The sequence below is a fragment of the Aptenodytes forsteri genome, unplaced genomic scaffold (assembly GCF_000699145.1).
Source record: "Aptenodytes forsteri isolate BGI_AS27 unplaced genomic scaffold, ASM69914v1 Scaffold217, whole genome shotgun sequence".
In the NCBI taxonomy this organism is placed as follows: domain Eukaryota; kingdom Metazoa; phylum Chordata; class Aves; order Sphenisciformes; family Spheniscidae; genus Aptenodytes; species Aptenodytes forsteri.
This window is the reverse complement of record NW_008796222.1, coordinates 907,887-925,841: the sequence shown is the minus strand read 5'-3', so window position 1 is coordinate 925,841 and position 17,955 is coordinate 907,887. Positions and strand designations below refer to the sequence as shown.

The following is a 17,955-nucleotide window of genomic DNA, read 5'->3' as shown; positions in this document are numbered from 1 at the left end:
ACAGCATCCCTTTTTCTCTGGAGGCACCTATATTTGTTGTGCAGCTCTCCCACTTGAGGATAGTATGTAACAAGCAGAAATTAAAATGTACTTTTTTACACTGGGATCAAATCTCCAACATGTTCTTTTGTGTTATTCATTATTTTTCTATCTGCAACACATTTTTTTCTTTGTTTTACCTTAGACTTCTAAGCCCTGATTTGAAGTCTTCGGAATTACAGGTGCTACTGCATAAGACTCTTGTCCATCGATAAATTGCCTTCCTTAGCGTTTATCCTGCGATAAGAATGATCTTGTCCAGATAGAGGGTAGTTAACCTTGAACAAGTGCATTTTAAACATTTAGACAACTGATCTTTTACATATGTCTTTCACAACTGATCTTCAGTTCAAGAATCAGAAAGAAGTGTTATTTATATCACACAATAGGTTCCTGTTAGGTATCTGTTACTGAAAAGGTTAGAGCAGGTTTAACTCTGCATTGTTTGGGAAAGTTTTACCTCTCTCTGAACAATCTTCTTCTTGATAAACTACCATTTAGAAGTACAATGGATGTCATAGTTATTTCTAAATCAAGTCTGGTTTCCATAGAACTGTTCTTTAATAAATGTTTGTCTGTGGAGGTACCACAACCCTTGTGATATATCTTTAAAAAATATAGCTCTGTAGATAATAGTCTTGATATCTTCCAGTTGTGAAACTAAATGAACCCAAGCCTTCTTTTCTGCTTTCTAATTCCTAAGAATTAATATAAAATGAGAAAATTAGCCATAATGCCAAGTCTTACAGCATTCTGTTAATTACATCTCTGTGTCCCAGACGTGCTATACTTTACGTATCCAGTTTAGGGTCCATTTCTTCCTTGCTTTCTAACATGTAGAGAGCGAAGGAAGCAACCTAATCATACAAAAGGTTATTAATTTGCTGGACAGCACATTGTTTCTTTCCCTTGGCTTCCTGTGATTTCTTTATTGCTATGCCAAATCCACAAAGTTTGGAATAGGTTGGGTATCAAAAGGCATATGGGAAGGAGCTGCAGACTTGCCACACCGAACAGATATTCTCACCCAATCTGTCATAGCAGTGATTTATACGTGCTGGCTACAGATCATTTTGAGGAAGGATTCTGAACAGTGTAATTCATGCCAGAGCCAAGAATTTAGGGGACTAACATGTTTCTTAAGACAAAGATTCAGGACTTTCCTGTAGTTAGGCAGATGTTCCCCTATCTTTCTTTCATTGATAAAAACGTTGCACTGTAGGCTTTTTAAGGCTTAATTTCTGCAGGTTTATATATAGTGGTCTTTCAGTTTCCACAACAAAATAAGCTATTAAGACAGAAATCCCTGCTGAATCAAAACAATTGTACAGACCATCCTCTGGCTTCTTTCCAGGGAGAGTTAGGGGATCACATCGGCAATCTGCACTTGAGACCTTCTATAAGACTTGCCATTTATTAGTTTGAACATTCTGCAAGAATATCCCATGGGGTAACTAAAAAAAGATCCACTTCATTGCTTCCTAATACATCTTCAGCAGGCAAAAGCATCAGCACACTTAGAAGAACAGCTCTGGGGTAAATAGGGAATGAGAGTTAGATATCCCAGCCACACAGCAGCCTCTTATGATGCTTCATCTGCTTTCTGCAGCATTTTGTTCCAAAATGAGCACCACGGGAATGTCATCATTACAACAGATTCTCACTTAAACTCAGAGCAGACAAGGTTGCTACAGAATTAATTCAGCCAAAGACACTGCAAATGTTGGAGCTGGGCAGAGGACCAAGGTGCACTATCCTTTTCTCCATCCATTCACCCCCAGGCAAATGTGGTCTCAGGTTGGGTGAGACAAGTGAGTGTTCAGTAATGGGAAAGGGCAGAGATTTCTAAGGATTCCCCTCTTCCTAGGTCTGCCTTCTGCTACTCAGCCCAGTTAACACAATGAGCATTTGCATAAGCCCTGAGATGAATCCATGTTGATACTGCTAAGCCAAGAATTTCGGATTCCTTTGGGCCAGTTCTGTCTGGTGGGGGAGAGTTGGTTTTCTAATTTTAGAGCTAGATCTATGTGACAAGTCTATGGGTGTTCTAGATTTCCATCTTTTCATTTTAATGCCAAACTGCTTTGCAGTTACTTCCATTGCTTTTCTCTGGAAGTGTGGTCCTGCAGCTAAGAGATTGCAAACATAAGCTAATTGTTCTTTTATCTTTCTTGCCATTTCATTAGTGTTCTGGGACAGAATCCAGCTGCCATGGAAGTCTTCTTAATCCTCCAACTCTAATTTCTTGCTGACCACCACTGACCTGATAATGATACTCTGACTCCCCCCCCCCCCCCCTTGGAGTTTTATACTTATCTTTCTGGCTTTTGTTCCCAAGTGCTTATGCGAGGCACAGATCCTGTCTACATTTTAGAATTATCTTTTTCTTCTGTCAGTGAAATTACCCTTCTTGTGCCTTAAAGATGTGACCATATTCTCCAATGACCTCTTGTGGCTTATGTATTTGAACATTATCTTATTTACTTAACCTTTCACTCACTCCTTTCTGTTTTGAGACTTTTTCTCTAACTTCTCTTTGCAGTATTAATATTCCTATCTTCCTCACCCTTCTTGCTTTGGAAATTCTCCTGTTTGTTTTCTGTATTACTACTGCTATGGGATGTCTGTAATGAAGGAATGAGGGCAAAAGAATTTCTAACAATAAGAAGAGATGACCAGCAAAAAGCAGCAAGATTTGGGCAATCCACTGAAATTTCTTGTAGACAAAAGGACAGCAAAGCTTTTCTAAGGGACTCTGTTTCTTTTGAAGTATCATCAAAGAATGGGGACATACCTGCTAAATATTACTGAAGTCCCAGCAGTGCGTTTACTCAACGTCTGAAGTTCTAAAGGAGGATGGGGAAAAAAAAATGACTGGATCTATTTAATGATTTACATGATGATAGTCAAGTTTGGCAATAAGTGTTTACACATAAAGTTTTCTAGTATTTTCCATTACAGGACCTTGATATTTATCCACTTTTATGAGTGGGCTACAGTTAAGCCCTTCAAACTAAAGTTTTGCCTAAGTCTATTTATTATTTTACAGTTAAAGCAACTCAGCCCTTCTGATCATCTAAATCAATGGAATTAAAAACAAAAAAATCAATGGATTTTTTTTATAGCCATTACATTAATAAGTTCTAAAAATTCTTTTTTGCAATGTCAATGTGACATTTGACGTGGAAAAAAAGAGGGAAGAGATGCCACAGGGCATCGTTTCAGGCTGTCATTTGTCCCCACTGCAAATTCATCTAGCTTTGTTTGAATGGGCAGTGATTTCAAATTAGAGTATGGCAGCAAACTGTGGGCAAGAGAGCCAGTGTGCAGCCGTCCATCCCGCAACTGAGCCGCGGTACTGAGGGAGCAGGCTCTGCTCCTGCTGAACAGACGGATGAACCCTGGGGGCTGCACGAGCCCTCACTCTGCCCGTGCCTCTCCTGGCTCGAGCAGCTGGCACCTGGGCAGGATGGAGAACAAAAGAGACCATCTTTTCTTTGCACCAGCCGTGTAAAGGAGAGGAAGGAAGCCATCGTTCACTGTGGGGAAAGGGAGGAGGGCAGAGCACAGAAGCCTCTAGCCCATATAATTGTGGCTGGTGGGCTGTTGCCTCCTGTGATTTTGTTGCCTTGATTGGCACAGGTCTGTTCTGAGAGTCTGAGGGTCTCTAATGGCTCATGTGTAGATCAACTTCTCTCTGTAATAGTGTTTTAGGGTTTCTTTTTGTTTTCAATTTTTCCTTTAAACAAGATAGAAGTATTTATACCTATGTATTAACAGAAGACTTATCTGGGAGCTAAAAGAGCATTATCCTCCTGCTATCATTAGCTCATGTGGAGGACACTGCTCATCACACGTTATTAACTGTGGTTACCTGACCGCGTAACACCCACTATCCACAGTATAAGCACAGTTGTGAAAATACCTACGCACACCCTTTACATGTACTGGAACAAGAGTCTATTAAAGCTGCAAATGCAGCACCTGAGAATGAGAAAGTGCCAGAATTGAAGCTGCCTCTGTGACCTTTATTTAGCCACCTGTGTTTTTGAATTATGCTACAGTCTTTAATTGCATGATCAAAGTTAGCATCTCCTTATTAGTGCACAACATGGGTTTTTCTCACTGGTAATGAATAATGTGGTTGCCTTCAGCGCCCCAGACTCATTTGTGGCAGAAATTTCTCATCTCTAACATGGGACTAATAACTGTTACCCTGCCCAGCCAGGGTCTTAGGAAGGTAATCCATGCTTAAGATGTACTCAGAAGCTGCAGTAAGTCAGCTAGCCTAAGAAAATCCGACAAACAGCTGTACATGGATGATACTCAGTAAATAAAGCACAAAGTTGGACTGGGCGATGAAGGTAAAAAGAAATATTGAACAGCAGCATCCAGTGAACCTCTGCTGTGATACCTGAAAAAGAATTGGATGTTGATATAAATTAACATGGGTAACTTCTCACTCTCACTTTTCTTAATTTTCCAGTATTTTACTTAAATTTCCTTTGGATGCTTGGAAGCATCTTTTTTTTCTTTGCATGAAATACATTATTGTGCTTGGTCAGGAAATTATTTTTGAAACATCCAAGCAATCAGGCCAGCAGCATATTCTAATTTAATTCAAGCATGAAATATAAGCATGAACTTTAGCTTGCACAGTTACAATTTTTTTCAATGGTCACAAAGTTATCCTGTTGATCTTAAGGCAACAGCAATTAAAAAATTACAGTATTTTCCTATTGGGTGTTTCAGTACTTATTTCCACATGTCAGAAGGAGTATGCACTTGATCTGGCACTCTGAAACGGAATTGGAGAGGGAGAGAAAACTGTTCAATTTTCGTTATACCTTACAGAATTTGGAATAATTCAGTCCGGTCTCTTAAAAAAACCATTGCTTTTCCAAGCAAAGTTATCGGTCTGTCATGCTGTTGTCTCCTGTCATAAAACTGTCATCACAGTCTCTCTGATGTGGCAATGCTGGGGGCACTGGCGAAGCTTCTTAGCTCAATGTTGCTCAGATTTTGCATGGCAAGCTAGGTTGCTGCAATGAAAGTCACATGGCTTTTCTACCACAATGTGGGAGCTACCATGCCTTTCGTTACTAATGTCATCAAATACCATCTTGACATCTGGGTATATTCCCACCCCATTTGAAGTATCAGCTGTTTATTCCCTCACTGCTGACCTTCCTTACCTCCTTGTAATTTGTTGAGCTATCATCCTTTCAACAACCTGCTATTTTTTTTTTTTTTTAAAGTGCTGGGAAAGGGTCTGTGTAACACTGAGTGTTTATCAAAATAATGGGTATGCTTTTCCATCTGAGCTGTGCATAGGGTCATAATGCCAAGAAAGATCTATAAGAATCAAAGAATCGGAGGAAAAGCTGGGTTGGGAGGAGCCCTGGAAAGTCATCTTGCCCAACACCCCTCTCAAAGCAAAGCAAAATTGTGTAATCTTATGTTTCAAGGCAGCTTTCGGACCCTGTAGTCATACCGTTGGGTTTCTTGGCTGTATTTGCTATATCTCCTAATGTTGTTCTATCAGAAATTATGCTGTAATTGATTGTATTAATGATATATGACAAATTCTTGTGTGTCTTGTACCTTGCAAGTCAGATTAATTCCCTCATCATGTAATTCTCAAAATTGTGTAATCTTATGTTTCAAGGCAGCTTTCGGACCCTGTAGTCATACCGTTGGGTTTCTTGGCTGTATTTGCTATATCTCCTAATGTTGTTCTATCAGAAATTATGCTGTAATTGATTGTATTAATGATATATGACAAATTCTTGTGTGTCTTGTACCTTGCAAGTCAGATTAATTCCCTCATCATGTAATTCTCAAGAATTTTTTTAAACTTATTTATTATTTAAAGGTTAAATAATCTCCTTAGATTCCAATTTGCTGAGTTAGGACTGCTATAAAAAGAATATGTAGTCTAGCTTCAGCTTGAAATAACATCTATGCTGAAAAATTTTTTTTTTGAGGTGATACATCCAAACAGAACTGTAGCTATATTTTAATTTGATTTTCTACACTATCCACATATTTTAATGATGGATTTACAAGAACTCTAGAACACTATACTCCAGAGGTTTTTTTTTTCCTAAATCTTTTTCAAAAAGTCCCCAGCCTTTGGGTCTTTGATTAATCACCAGTTTGTTGTAGAAAATAATCGTCTGAAGTTGTAATTGTTTCTTGCCAGAACTATTTTAACTATCTGATTTCACCCCATAATCAGTACTTTGGTTTTTTTTTTGTTTGTTTCATCACAGGCAATAAGTAATGTTTCCATGAACCATTTTCCGCTAAATTTCTCTTGAGAATGTGAAAATGACAGACTTTTTTTATGCCTAAAGAAATAATGTGATGTTTTTACTGGGGACTACTCTGTGATGAAAGGTTCACATTCCAAATAGCTGCAACTTCTTCTTTTACCTCTATACGTAGATCCAATTTTATTCTATTGTAGTTGTTAGTTCTGATGCAGTTATGGTCTCCATGGAAGTTTGTGACCCTGACTCATGGAATGAGGGGAAAAACATTTTTAAAATAGTATGTTTCTTAATTAAAAGATTCACTAAACTACTGACACAAACTGGAAAAAAAAATGTTTGTTAAATTTCTGTGGGAATGGCGTGTCATCTCTGTAGGACAAACTAGGGCTATTTAGAACATCTCAGCTATATGTTGCCATATAACAATCTGTTTGAATCCCTCTCAGTGTGATCCAATTTCTGCATTTGCAAAGCTTTCCTTGTTTCAAAATGTGTAAAATGAGGTGAGGTTGTATTTTTGCATGTTTTTTTGTCCTTTGAATTAATGGCATATAGTACACAATACTTAAACTATACTCCTAATCTGCCATACTGTCTGAAATTTTTTTTTTAAATGGACTTTTTGTCCTTTATTTTATGTTGTGATCATCTCATAATGGCTTTGTTCATCAGTGTCTTGTCTGTAGACACTGCTTTCTTTCCCTTTGACTACTAGTACCATATCTTCCTTTGTAAAAGAGATGTAAAAAATGGTTTTGGCAAAACCCATCTTCAGTGAGTGCAAAAAATTGCACATAGTCTATTAGTATCTCAGCACTAGCACTTCTTCCTACAAAAGAAATGGCGCTTTCAGGGTTATACAGGCTACCCATGTAAAACCTTTATTTGGCACCTCTGCATACTGAAACTGTCCAACTAGCTGATAAGTGGGCATCATGCCACTGAAGCAGATGGCCATAGCTGTAGAGAGCCAAAAGACAATGTATGTGCATCAAGTGTGGATGTTAGTGGCAGGCTTCCCAGTCAGTGATGTCTTAACGATTAAATGTCCCGAGTTTTTTGCATCTGTAGTTACAGAGATGCCAGCCTTACTCCTGGATGGTCTTTGAAAATCTCTCCTGTTTTATTTTTAAACTATAAAGAACTTTTTGAGAATGCTTGATCTAGAAGGTACTTGAGACAAGAAGGTTAACAGTAAAGGAAATAGTAAAGCTAACCTTTCTCAGTCTAAAAAGGCATATGCTCTCACCCAAAACTTAGCTGCAAGCTGAAGTTCCAGAGGAAGGGGAGCAAAAGCATTATTTAGGGTATTCAAGATATGCAGTGGAGAGAAGCAACAGGTACTTTCAGAGAAAGAAAATCAGATTCAATCAGAGAAACGCAATTACCATAATTTTACCAAAAAAGAAGGATTTGGAGACTACGTCATGAGTGAAAGAGACTCAAATAAGGAACATTATGCTATTCTTTGGATTGTATCACATTTAGGGAAATAGAATTTGCCCAGTCTATGTATATTAAGAGGGCTGGACCACAAAATTACTGGATTATATCACCAGTTTATTCTCAGAACTGGAAGAACATATTGCATGCAATATTTTTAGCTAATGTTTTTTGATGCAAGTTGAAAGTGAAGGAAAAGATTTTCCCTAAGATATGCTAAGAGAACGTTTTTCTTTGTCTCCTGAATAATACAGAGCCAAACATGCACACAGAGCCAGGTATAAACCTTCCTGAGGAAGGCCATAATTCATCCAATAAACAAAGTGTAATGTGTTCTGGTGGTTTGAGCAAAGTCAAATATTGATTGATTGATAAATGAGGAAGATATTTTTAGAATAGTACTTCCTTTGAATATATGCAGTCTGGTTTCAGTGTGAAATGAATGTTTTTTAGACACACATAGTCTTAAATTTCCCTGAAGAGATTAGAAAATGAAGTCCATTTTGCATTTTATGCTCTTTTAGAAAGTCATGTTTGAGTATCTACTTTTATTTTATTGTTAATAGCTTCAGATTTCTTTTTTATCTCATTGAATACATTCAAGATTGAAAAAGACTGAAAGAAAGCCATGTTGTATTAAAACATACTGATCTTGCCAAATTAGGCAGTCTTGCCAATCAGATGTACCAGAAGGGAATAAAGGAAGGGGAACTGTGTTCTTTGTCCTCCTCCCGCTCGTCCCTGTGGCTCATTAGCGTCACTCAGTGAGTCAGTCACACTCCTGTGGGCATGGTGACAATCTCACAGGTATGTACCCCCTACATAAGGAAGTTGCATCTAACCCTGTGCTCACCATATGGTTTCATGAAGCTAGTTTTTGTACTTCTAGAATTTGGCTCCATCCACGCCAGCTGTCTTAGCCTCCTAAACAAAATTCAGTCTGGCTTCGTAGTACAGTTCGCTCTAAACAGCTGTGCTAGTTGGGATCCCTTTAAAAGCGAACACCCTGCAGATCCAGTTTATGTATGTTTGTTATCCCCAAAGAATGGGAAGTGACCTTTGCAGTTGACTGGTACTTTCAAAACAGCCACCAACCTCCCAAAACAAAGCTGCCAGGCAGTGACTTTGAAAGTCTGTGTGCTCTGTTCTCCAACCCTGAAACACAAACTCTCTTAGCATCTTAGCCACCTCCCAATTTTTTCCCAAAATTTTGGAGTGGTCTTCGGATTTTTTGAAAATTTGTGCTTTAGAAAACAGTTCAGAGAGAGGTAAGAAAGCACCTGATGGTCCTCACGTATTTTTCCTATGACAAATATATATTTAGCTTCAATTAAATCTCCTTTGAAATATGAACACCAAGGACCAAACTCAAAGCCCTGTGAACTCAATGGTCAGGCTCCTCATGGCTTTGACTGTTAAGGCCTTAAGTCAAAGCAAATGGAAGGAAGAAAATAATACCTGGGAAGCTGAATACAAACCTCTCAATTTATCAGAAAGATCTTATTGTAAGTTGCTTAGTTTTAGCAAGAATTTTGATGTATTCACTGAGGGAGATGGATTCCCTTTATAAATAGTTGCAGTTGGCACTCAAATACTGAGGCATCAATAAAAGAATCTAGATAAATGTCAGTAGAGTTCTGTTCCTAGCAACAGTATCTATTGATTTTATTTTTTGCATTCTGTTAAAAATGAACACTGAAAGAATTCTGAGTGTCCTGATTTGTATTTTTAACAGGGAATTTAAATGGGCACAGCTGCTAAAAACTCCATTAAAATAAACTGTTCAATGACCGAATTACAATCAAGATTTTTCTTTTTGGGTGTTTCTGAAAAGGCTGAGACGCCAAGGAAATAGTCAATACATGTGTAGCTCCACCAATATGCTGATGTCTGAAGTAAGTTAAGGCTTCCCACCTTTCCAGTGAGAAGCCCTTCTCATTAGATTACAGCAATAATATATTTCTTATGTTTATTTTATCTGGACAAAAACACCTTGCCTTCCTGGCTGCACATTGTCCAATTCAAGCAGAAGGGAGAGACAATGCTCCCACCCAGGTCTGGTCACTCAGCAGAATAGGTAGGTTCCTCCTAGGGCTGCCTGAGGTTGAAAAGGACCTAGAGAAGTGGTCCTCAGCTGGTGAGGCTGGTGTACCCTGGGTGAAATGCAAGCATACGGCAGGGTGAGCACAGCACAGAGTCCACATAGAGAAGCACTGCTACTCGGCAGAGGGGTTGGGCAGTCAGTGAGGCTTGTTGGACCGCTCTCAAAAACAGGTACCATCAGTGGAGGCTCTCGGTAGGGTGGTGGTCCCCAGACTGGGCAACGGCAGGGAGGGAGCAACACCACTTCTTGCTAAGGGACTATCAACATATTCTGCAGAAAAACAATTACACAATCTGTTATTGAGCATTTTTCCAAATATTTCTTAACAACTGAGGCAGACTTGTACACGTAAAACTGTTCTTCCACCTATCATTTTTGTGCTAAATGTGTGGGATTTTTTTGCAGCGGGTTCATTCCATAGTAAGAGCCACTCTCAGGTGAAGCCTTGGATAAAGCAGTAGCAGTTTATAGTAGCCAGTGATCTTGTTCATGTTTCTTTTTCATTAGTAATTCATTGGTAAAATGTTCTGTGGTGCTACAAGTTACAGTGAAATTTTACAGCAACAATTCCTGCAGTTTCCCCCTAAGATTTAATAGTAAAAAATATCCCTAGAAGACAGCTTGAATTCTTGTGAATGTAATTTCTACACTGATCACTATGTATGAACGCTGAGGAGATCCAGGGCTTGAAATGCTTAGTGACTTAAGAAGGCAGGGTTTGGAAAAATTCTTTCAAAATATTTCTAACCCTTGCACTGAAGAACCAAATGACCTCCAAAATCACATTGTTTTCATTTCTATCCTTCTTGTTTTCTATGTCAATTATAATATGAATTTAACAGCTGATAAGAACTGCTCAAAAAATAATGCTATTTCACAGCCATGATTTCAAGTTTTAGATCTTGTATAGCATTGATTTCTAGTTCTAGTAGCTCTTGAGGTAGATCCTGGTAGATTCATGTTGGAATTGAAGCAGAGGGGTAGAAGAGGATCTAAACAGCACTATTTTAAAGTTCACTATTGCCTGATCAGCTCAGGTTGTCTTGAAAAATAGAGTTCCGATATAAAGAAAGCATTTTGATCTCTATTTAAGTGAGAATTGTCTGTATATCATTTTCCTGTTACTTACTTACATTTGATTAGTCATTTCTGTTTTGAGAGACTTGATAATCTCTTCCACAAACAAAAGAAAGAATGCTGAAAAAACTAGGGAAGTAACATAAGAGGAATAATATCAATCCATCTGTGAATATATGCATGTATATGTATGTGTCTGCAGCTGGGTGAATATGTACTGTGTTGCAGTAAATTGAGTATTCAGATATTTGAAGTTGCTTCCTGCTGGTAAATGTTTCACAACAAAGATGTGATCAAAAGAAATATAGGAATTGAATGATGAGTGAAACCAAACCAATTAAATCTCTACTGCTAAGTCAAAAAGATAAAATAAGTATGTCCTGTTAAAATTTCTGCCTTACCTTACTTTCTTTAGTACATAAAATGCACTTTTGTTAAAAAGGTTGTGAGCTTTAACATACAGAAGCAGAAGAAACCAAAAAAAACCCACCAAAAAAAGCCCCAAGAAGAAAGGAATTTGAGATGACAAGAAGAAAATTTCTCTGCTCCCCATTTGTAAGAAGAATGGCAGAAATATTGTATTTTTAAAGAAAACTCTTATTAAAGTAACTCCTTAGTTACAGAATACTTTCATTTGGGGATCTAGAATATTTGTAACTCCCTAGTGTAACATAGTAGATTGACTGAACAATGCTAAAATGTAAGTTATGTATTTCTGTGTGCTTACTTTTACATTTTGGCCATTCACCCTTATAGCATCATATGAAAAGAAATCATTATTTATTAAGAATAGAGTGACTAGACTGAGAAAATGTTGTGTATCTTTCTTATGAAGGCTGTATGAATGGGCTGATGTGTCTCCCGAGTTGTGCATGGGTTCTTGGAATGGAGGTTTGTCATTTAGTGTTTAAGGTAATATTTTAAGATGGTACAGTTGGATACTGAAACAGAAGCTGAAAAACAAACGAAAGTGATGCAGTAGCCAAAAGTAGGTGCCATGTTAGCACTTCTTCCAATCTTTTCCACTAAAACATAAAGAGCTGTGAATCCAGGAAACAGAAAATGAACAAATGAATGATTCAAGCTTAAGCATTAGTGGACCATCAGTGTGTGTAGGATACAAGAGACAATAGTTCTCAGAAGATCTCTCTTCAGCAGTCCTTTGGGGATATTTTACACTGATGATGTTTAAATTGCTTTGTTCTTTTTGTTTATGTGGAAAAAAGGGAGTGCATATCTGCATAGTGCAGTGTTACTATCTCATTTTTTATGTCACCGGTACAAGATTTTTAATGGGCTCTGTGTCATTAGGAATTTTGTCTTGGAAGAGTTTAGCTTTCCAAACAGCAAGGGTGGAGTGATCTGTGTCAGACACTGAGAAATGAACCGAGGCCTGGAGGTGCCTCTTCCTCTCAGTTGACTGTAATGGGGATCTAGACACTGCTCAGAGGAGGACATCTGCATTGCAGACATCTAAATGCGGGCAGATGGATATCACTCCGGCAGTAATGTGCTCTGTAGAAATCCAGCTTCTCTTATGCAGAAGGAGTTGGAGCTATGTCTTCAGAAAAAAAGTAAATCTCTGCTGTGCATTCTGGGCCCAGCATAAGTCTGGCACACAAGAAAATGGAAACAAAACAGAAGAAGCCAAAAGAAAAAAGAGCCCAGTGAGTCCCACTCAAGCTATAACTCCTGATTCCTTGTTGGAGTCAGGCTGTGTTTTCTGATCCTGCTCTGCACTGGAGGTGTCCTGCTGAGGTGTGGCTCCTGCTGGCTTCTAGAGCTGAACTCTCCACCATGCTGTGCTGCCCACACCCTCCTCAGCTCTCAGGGGAAAGCCTCAGGCAATGGGAATGGGAAGGAAACAACAAAATGCACAGGGCAAATTAAATTAGAGAATGGTGCCTACTAAGTGGCCACATGAAGTCACCTTGTAGACTGCTGTCGTTGCCACTTCAAATGGACTTCTCCCAGGGGAGTCTAGGCGAGGTCTTTTACTAGTTCCAGGAAGGTGGAAACAAGAGAGGCAGAACTTTTGCTGTTTGGTGCTGAAGAGGTTCGACCAGGCAACACCACAGAAAGTTATGACGACTAAACCATGGGCTTCGCTGTTCGGGAACAGCTGACCGCCAAATAGTTGTTTCTGTTTTAGAGGGGCTTTTCAAAGGTAAGCAGAGCTGTAGGCACCTCAAAGATTAGCTGAATGTTATCAGTAAGTTTAGATAGTAAGTTGGTGCTAAGTATTCAGAATTCCACTTGTTATCAGATTTGATGGGGAAAAGGTAAGTTTGAAAATTGCATTTCTAAGTGATGTATCTTCATAGACAGAATAAATTAGGGGAAGATAACTTTAGAAGTGAAGATACTGATATTGTGGATAGTAATACTGTGTTATTTGAAAGAGGTGCTCCTTTCCAGACATGCTGGGCTCAAGGTAATCTTTGAACAACTCAAATGTTGCCCAGGTAGCATAAACAATCACATTTTAAATTACTATGGCAAATGTAGTAATTATCATTTTAGAAATACACTTAGTTTCTTTTTCCTGAATGAAGCATGGAAGGGTCTTGAGGCATAATATTTTCAGATTTGGAAGAATCTAAAACTAAAACTGTATACATTTCTGAAGAGAAAATAAGTAGCAAATCACTAATCACAGCAACAATTAAATTGCTTTGAATTGCACAAGGTAATACCTGGTAGGTCTGGAGCCCTTGTATCCCTCAGTCAAACGTGATTGAAATTTACTCACATATCCAAAAAGAATTTGGGAGCAAGAGAAATGCCATGTAAAGTTCTGTGAAAAAAATGCTTAAATTTAAAATGCTTATAGCTATCAGAGTTGCTCACTATTTATACTTGAAAGGTATGTGACATATTTCTCCTTCAGGCAAAGTGACAAGAGTATTATGAGTGAGTTCTGGTGACCAGGTTTGTATCAAAGGCAGTAGTGGGCTACCTGGACCTTTGGTTCTTGTGCCCTTGTGATCATTTTTCTATTGAGCTGTAGAATTAAGTCTAGTCATTTAATTTCTTTGACCTTCAGTTTCCCTGTTAGTAAAATGGAGATAATGCAACTTAACCAACTTTGAGAGAAGTGTGAAGAGGGATGTATGGATTCTTAGTACTGTTACTAGTATTTTATTATTTCAGTTTTCTATTCCCCAAGAAAAAAGACATCCTGTATTAATTTGGGATGATTCATAGCGAATTTTCAAACCTGTAACTACACAGTATCAATAAATCATAAAGTAGGTAATTCTTCTCATAATTCTTTGTAGAGGGTTATAAATTCATGTTTACTTGAAGAATGGTAAGCGTATTCTACCATAGAAGAGCTGTATTTATATAATTTATTTTACAGAAAAAAGTAACTTTTACTGATTGGCTACAACTTTGCAAAATAATAAGTATTTAAATCTTCAGTCTTAGCCCTCCAGTTATACCTCTTTCCAGTGTGGTTTCCATAAAAATAATAAGCTGTGTTGTCATTGCTATGCCTCCTGTCAGTATCTCCTGCCTGGTCAAGTGTGTGTTCATCAAGGTTCTTGTCTTGTTGATAATGTGACTGCTGTAGCGTTGTGGTGGCTTCTGTCAGATAATGCAGCTGTCTTGAACTCCCACATATGAGAAAAAAATACAGCTATACGCCTTTGAAGAACTCTTTTAAAATGTGTTTCTAATTAGATACATATAATAGAGAGTACCAGAGGGATTTGTTCATTGTCACAGACCTTCAGAGCTGAATTTCCACAACAATTTGCTGAAGCACATAGACAACAAGAGGCATTTATGACTGCATGTGATCCAGAGATAAGAGATGTGCTAGATCTGAAGCATCTGAAATAAGAAGCAGTGGGCAGCAGAAGCATCCTTGTATTTCAGGATAATTATACTCAGTGTTTATCCGCACAATTCAGGCGGCAAACACTTAATATAACATTTCAAAAGGAAGCAGTTTAAAACATACTTTTAAAAGACATTTTTAAACCTTATCTGTAGTCCAATAACAGCAGATGCTTTTTAAAAGAGTGTATCTAAAAGTCAGATAAATTTGTCATTTTTTTGGTGATAGACTACACAGTGGAAAAAAGAAATTTCACTTTTTCATGTAAGCATAAGGCTCTCTGCCGGCACAAGCAGCTCCAAAGTGCCTTGGCGTGCTCTGCTGGATGTGCTGTGCACTGGAGCTTTTTAATCAGCTGATGCTTACATGCAATGTGACAAGTTGTGCCATGAACAGACGATTTAATGAAACCTAGTTTCCAGTGGCTCTCTCCCGCATTTTTTTCCCCTTCATGTTAACTGATAAAAGATGATCTTGTAAGTCTTTCTCTAATAGAGTATCTTTTCCCATTTGTAGGCCTATTTTCCTGAAACTTTTGTGAAAAAATATCTTTGAATATTCTAGCCCTTTGGCCAGTTTGCTTAAAATTGTTCAGGAGCACAGAAGTTATTTCAAGGGAACAGATATCGCACGTGGATATTACTGCTCAAGTCTCATTTCTTTGGGAAACCAGTCTAAATGCAGTATTTAATATTTTCACTATAAGAAATCCAATTATCTTCATGTGTCAGAAGGAATACTTGTATTAACTCCATCAGAATATATGTATACTTGTATATTACATTAAAGTATTAAAATAATTGGCAAAATCCAGCAAGTTAAAATGCTGCAAAGTTAGAAAAAAATGCCAAATTAAGGTTATTGAATCTAAATTAATGTTTCCTTCTCTTGTTCTGGTAGTTATAACTCTCCATGTTACATGTGAAGCCAGGTGCACCATGAGCAAGCTACAGGAAAATGAAATGCTCAATATACCTAATGTCTTAGTGTTGGGTTTTTTAAAAAAATGAGTGTGTTAAGACCATGCATCTGAATTAAGTTCCTATGTTCCAAAGTTTTATGAGCAGCCTACGCTCAAAAAGCAGAGGTGCATTAGAGAGGTCATGAAATCTCCATCCCTGGAGATATCCAGACCTCAACTGGACAAATCCCTGCACAATTTGATCTATGCTGGTCTTGCTTTGAGCAGAGATTGGACCAGGTAAGCTCCACAGGGTCCCTCCTGACTTAAATCTATGAGCTGTGACCAGATCTATGGACCAGAAAAAGCTATCCTATAAAGTATATGTAATCTGTATGCTTTAAATTACGTAAAATTCCTTCTGGGTAAAGCAATTCAAACCTTTAAAACTGTGTTAGCTTCCATTAGATCAAAAGATTATTTATCATAATTCCAACTGTGTTAGCTTCCATTAGATCAAAAGAATATTTATCATAATTCTTTAAAATCTGTACATTGTCTACCTAATAGCTAGGCTGGTTGGCAATTATTTGGTTATCTATAAAAATAAGAAATTGGAACAGGCCTAAATTTTAGTCATGTTGGATATAGTCTCACTTTAGATTTCTTGAGAAAGGATGGACTTGTATTATTTTCACAGTATCTAGAAGACTAAGTAGAAAATGGCATGTTGAATGATAGACAATCTGATGCAAAACAGCACTTCCAAGAGAAATGCAAGAAGAATCCTACATAGGTTGTTACTGAATTTAGAGAATGAGATTGTCATTCATGACAAAGAGTGGTTTGTTGTATATTTTTTGTAAGGGATGGATAGTGTACCGTCTAAAATATTGTCTGCTTATTCAGAAGGTGATATAATACAGAGGTGTGCAGAAAACAGTGTTTCCTGATTTGGAAAAGTAGTTTAACAAAATTTAATCAGTACAGTTTGGAGAAAAGACAACAAAACAAGAAGAGTAAGTCTGTAAATACTTGAGAGAAATGGATTGGTGATATAAAAGGAGGAAACAGCCCTCAGCTATAACAGGTAGGGAATAGTGTCATGTCTCTGTCATATTTCACACATATGCAGTGCCATCGGTCTGTGGGATGAAATTAGCAAACGTGCAGAATTGAAATGTGAACAACTAGAGGATAGCTACAACAGCCATTAGAAAAACAGTTGTAGATCCTAAGGTTTAGTAGATGATGGAATAATTTGTCAAGAGAAGTTCTCAAGCACAAGCAGTAGATAAGAGTAGCAACAGCAGGTCAAACTTTATTATACAAGATCCTCCAACATTACAGCAGGGATATGTAATTTCCAGTCCTAGCACATAAGGTCTTATGAATACAAAAAAGAAGCAAAGTAGTGGACAGAAGGAGAGAAAACATGTACTCCATTACTTACACCAGATATGTGAATAAGAAGTTTGGCAACCACCAATGAACAGATATTGCTTAAGCATGAATACTTCTCCAATATACTGTAAAAGAAAAGAAAACAAAACAAAAACAAACAAACAAAAAACCCCAAAGAAATTGGCCATTTAAAATACAGTCTACCCCTGAGGGTGCTGAATAATTATGAACGAGGCTTTGGAATGTCACAAAATATATTGATAGAGGCAGCTGTCATGACCAAATCCCTCCATACTTTGCAGAAGTACTGCAAAATAACTTATAAATTGTTTTAGTTTCTTGACACTAAATCCAAAGTGTTGCAGAATCCAGTGACTACTTCAATTAGACTTTGTTATTTAGTAAGTTATATTTGAATAACCATTTGAATAAACAGCTCTGCACTTCTCACATATAATTGATATTACATGCCTCTCTTGATATTGCAGTATTCCCCATTTGAACATGTTGTGGTTTAACCTGGGAGGCAGCTAAACCCCCCCCAGCCATTTGCTCACTCCCACCCCTGCGGCGGGATGGGAGAGAATCAGGGGGGAAAAAAGTAAAATTTGTGGGTTGAGATAAAGACAGTTTAATAGGGCAGAAAAGGAAGGAAAAAAAAATAATAATGATGATAAAAGAATATACAAAATAAGTGATATACAATGCAGTTGCTCACCACCCGCCAAACGATGCCCAGCCAGTTCCCAAGCAGTGGTCACCGCCCTCCGGCCAGCTTTCCCACAGTTTATGTACTGAGCATGATGTCATATGGTATGGAATATCCCTTTGGCCAGTTTGGCTCAGCTGTCCTGGCTGTGCC

At 37.9% G+C, this 17,955-nt stretch overlaps 1 protein-coding gene across 1 annotated transcript in view; it reads left to right on the top strand.

The window, feature by feature from the left end:
- NKAIN2 (Na+/K+ transporting ATPase interacting 2) overlaps nucleotides 1-17,955 on the top strand; it is a 318,351-nt gene that overhangs the window by 27,075 nt on the left and 273,321 nt on the right. The gene's annotated exons all lie outside the window — the stretch shown is intronic.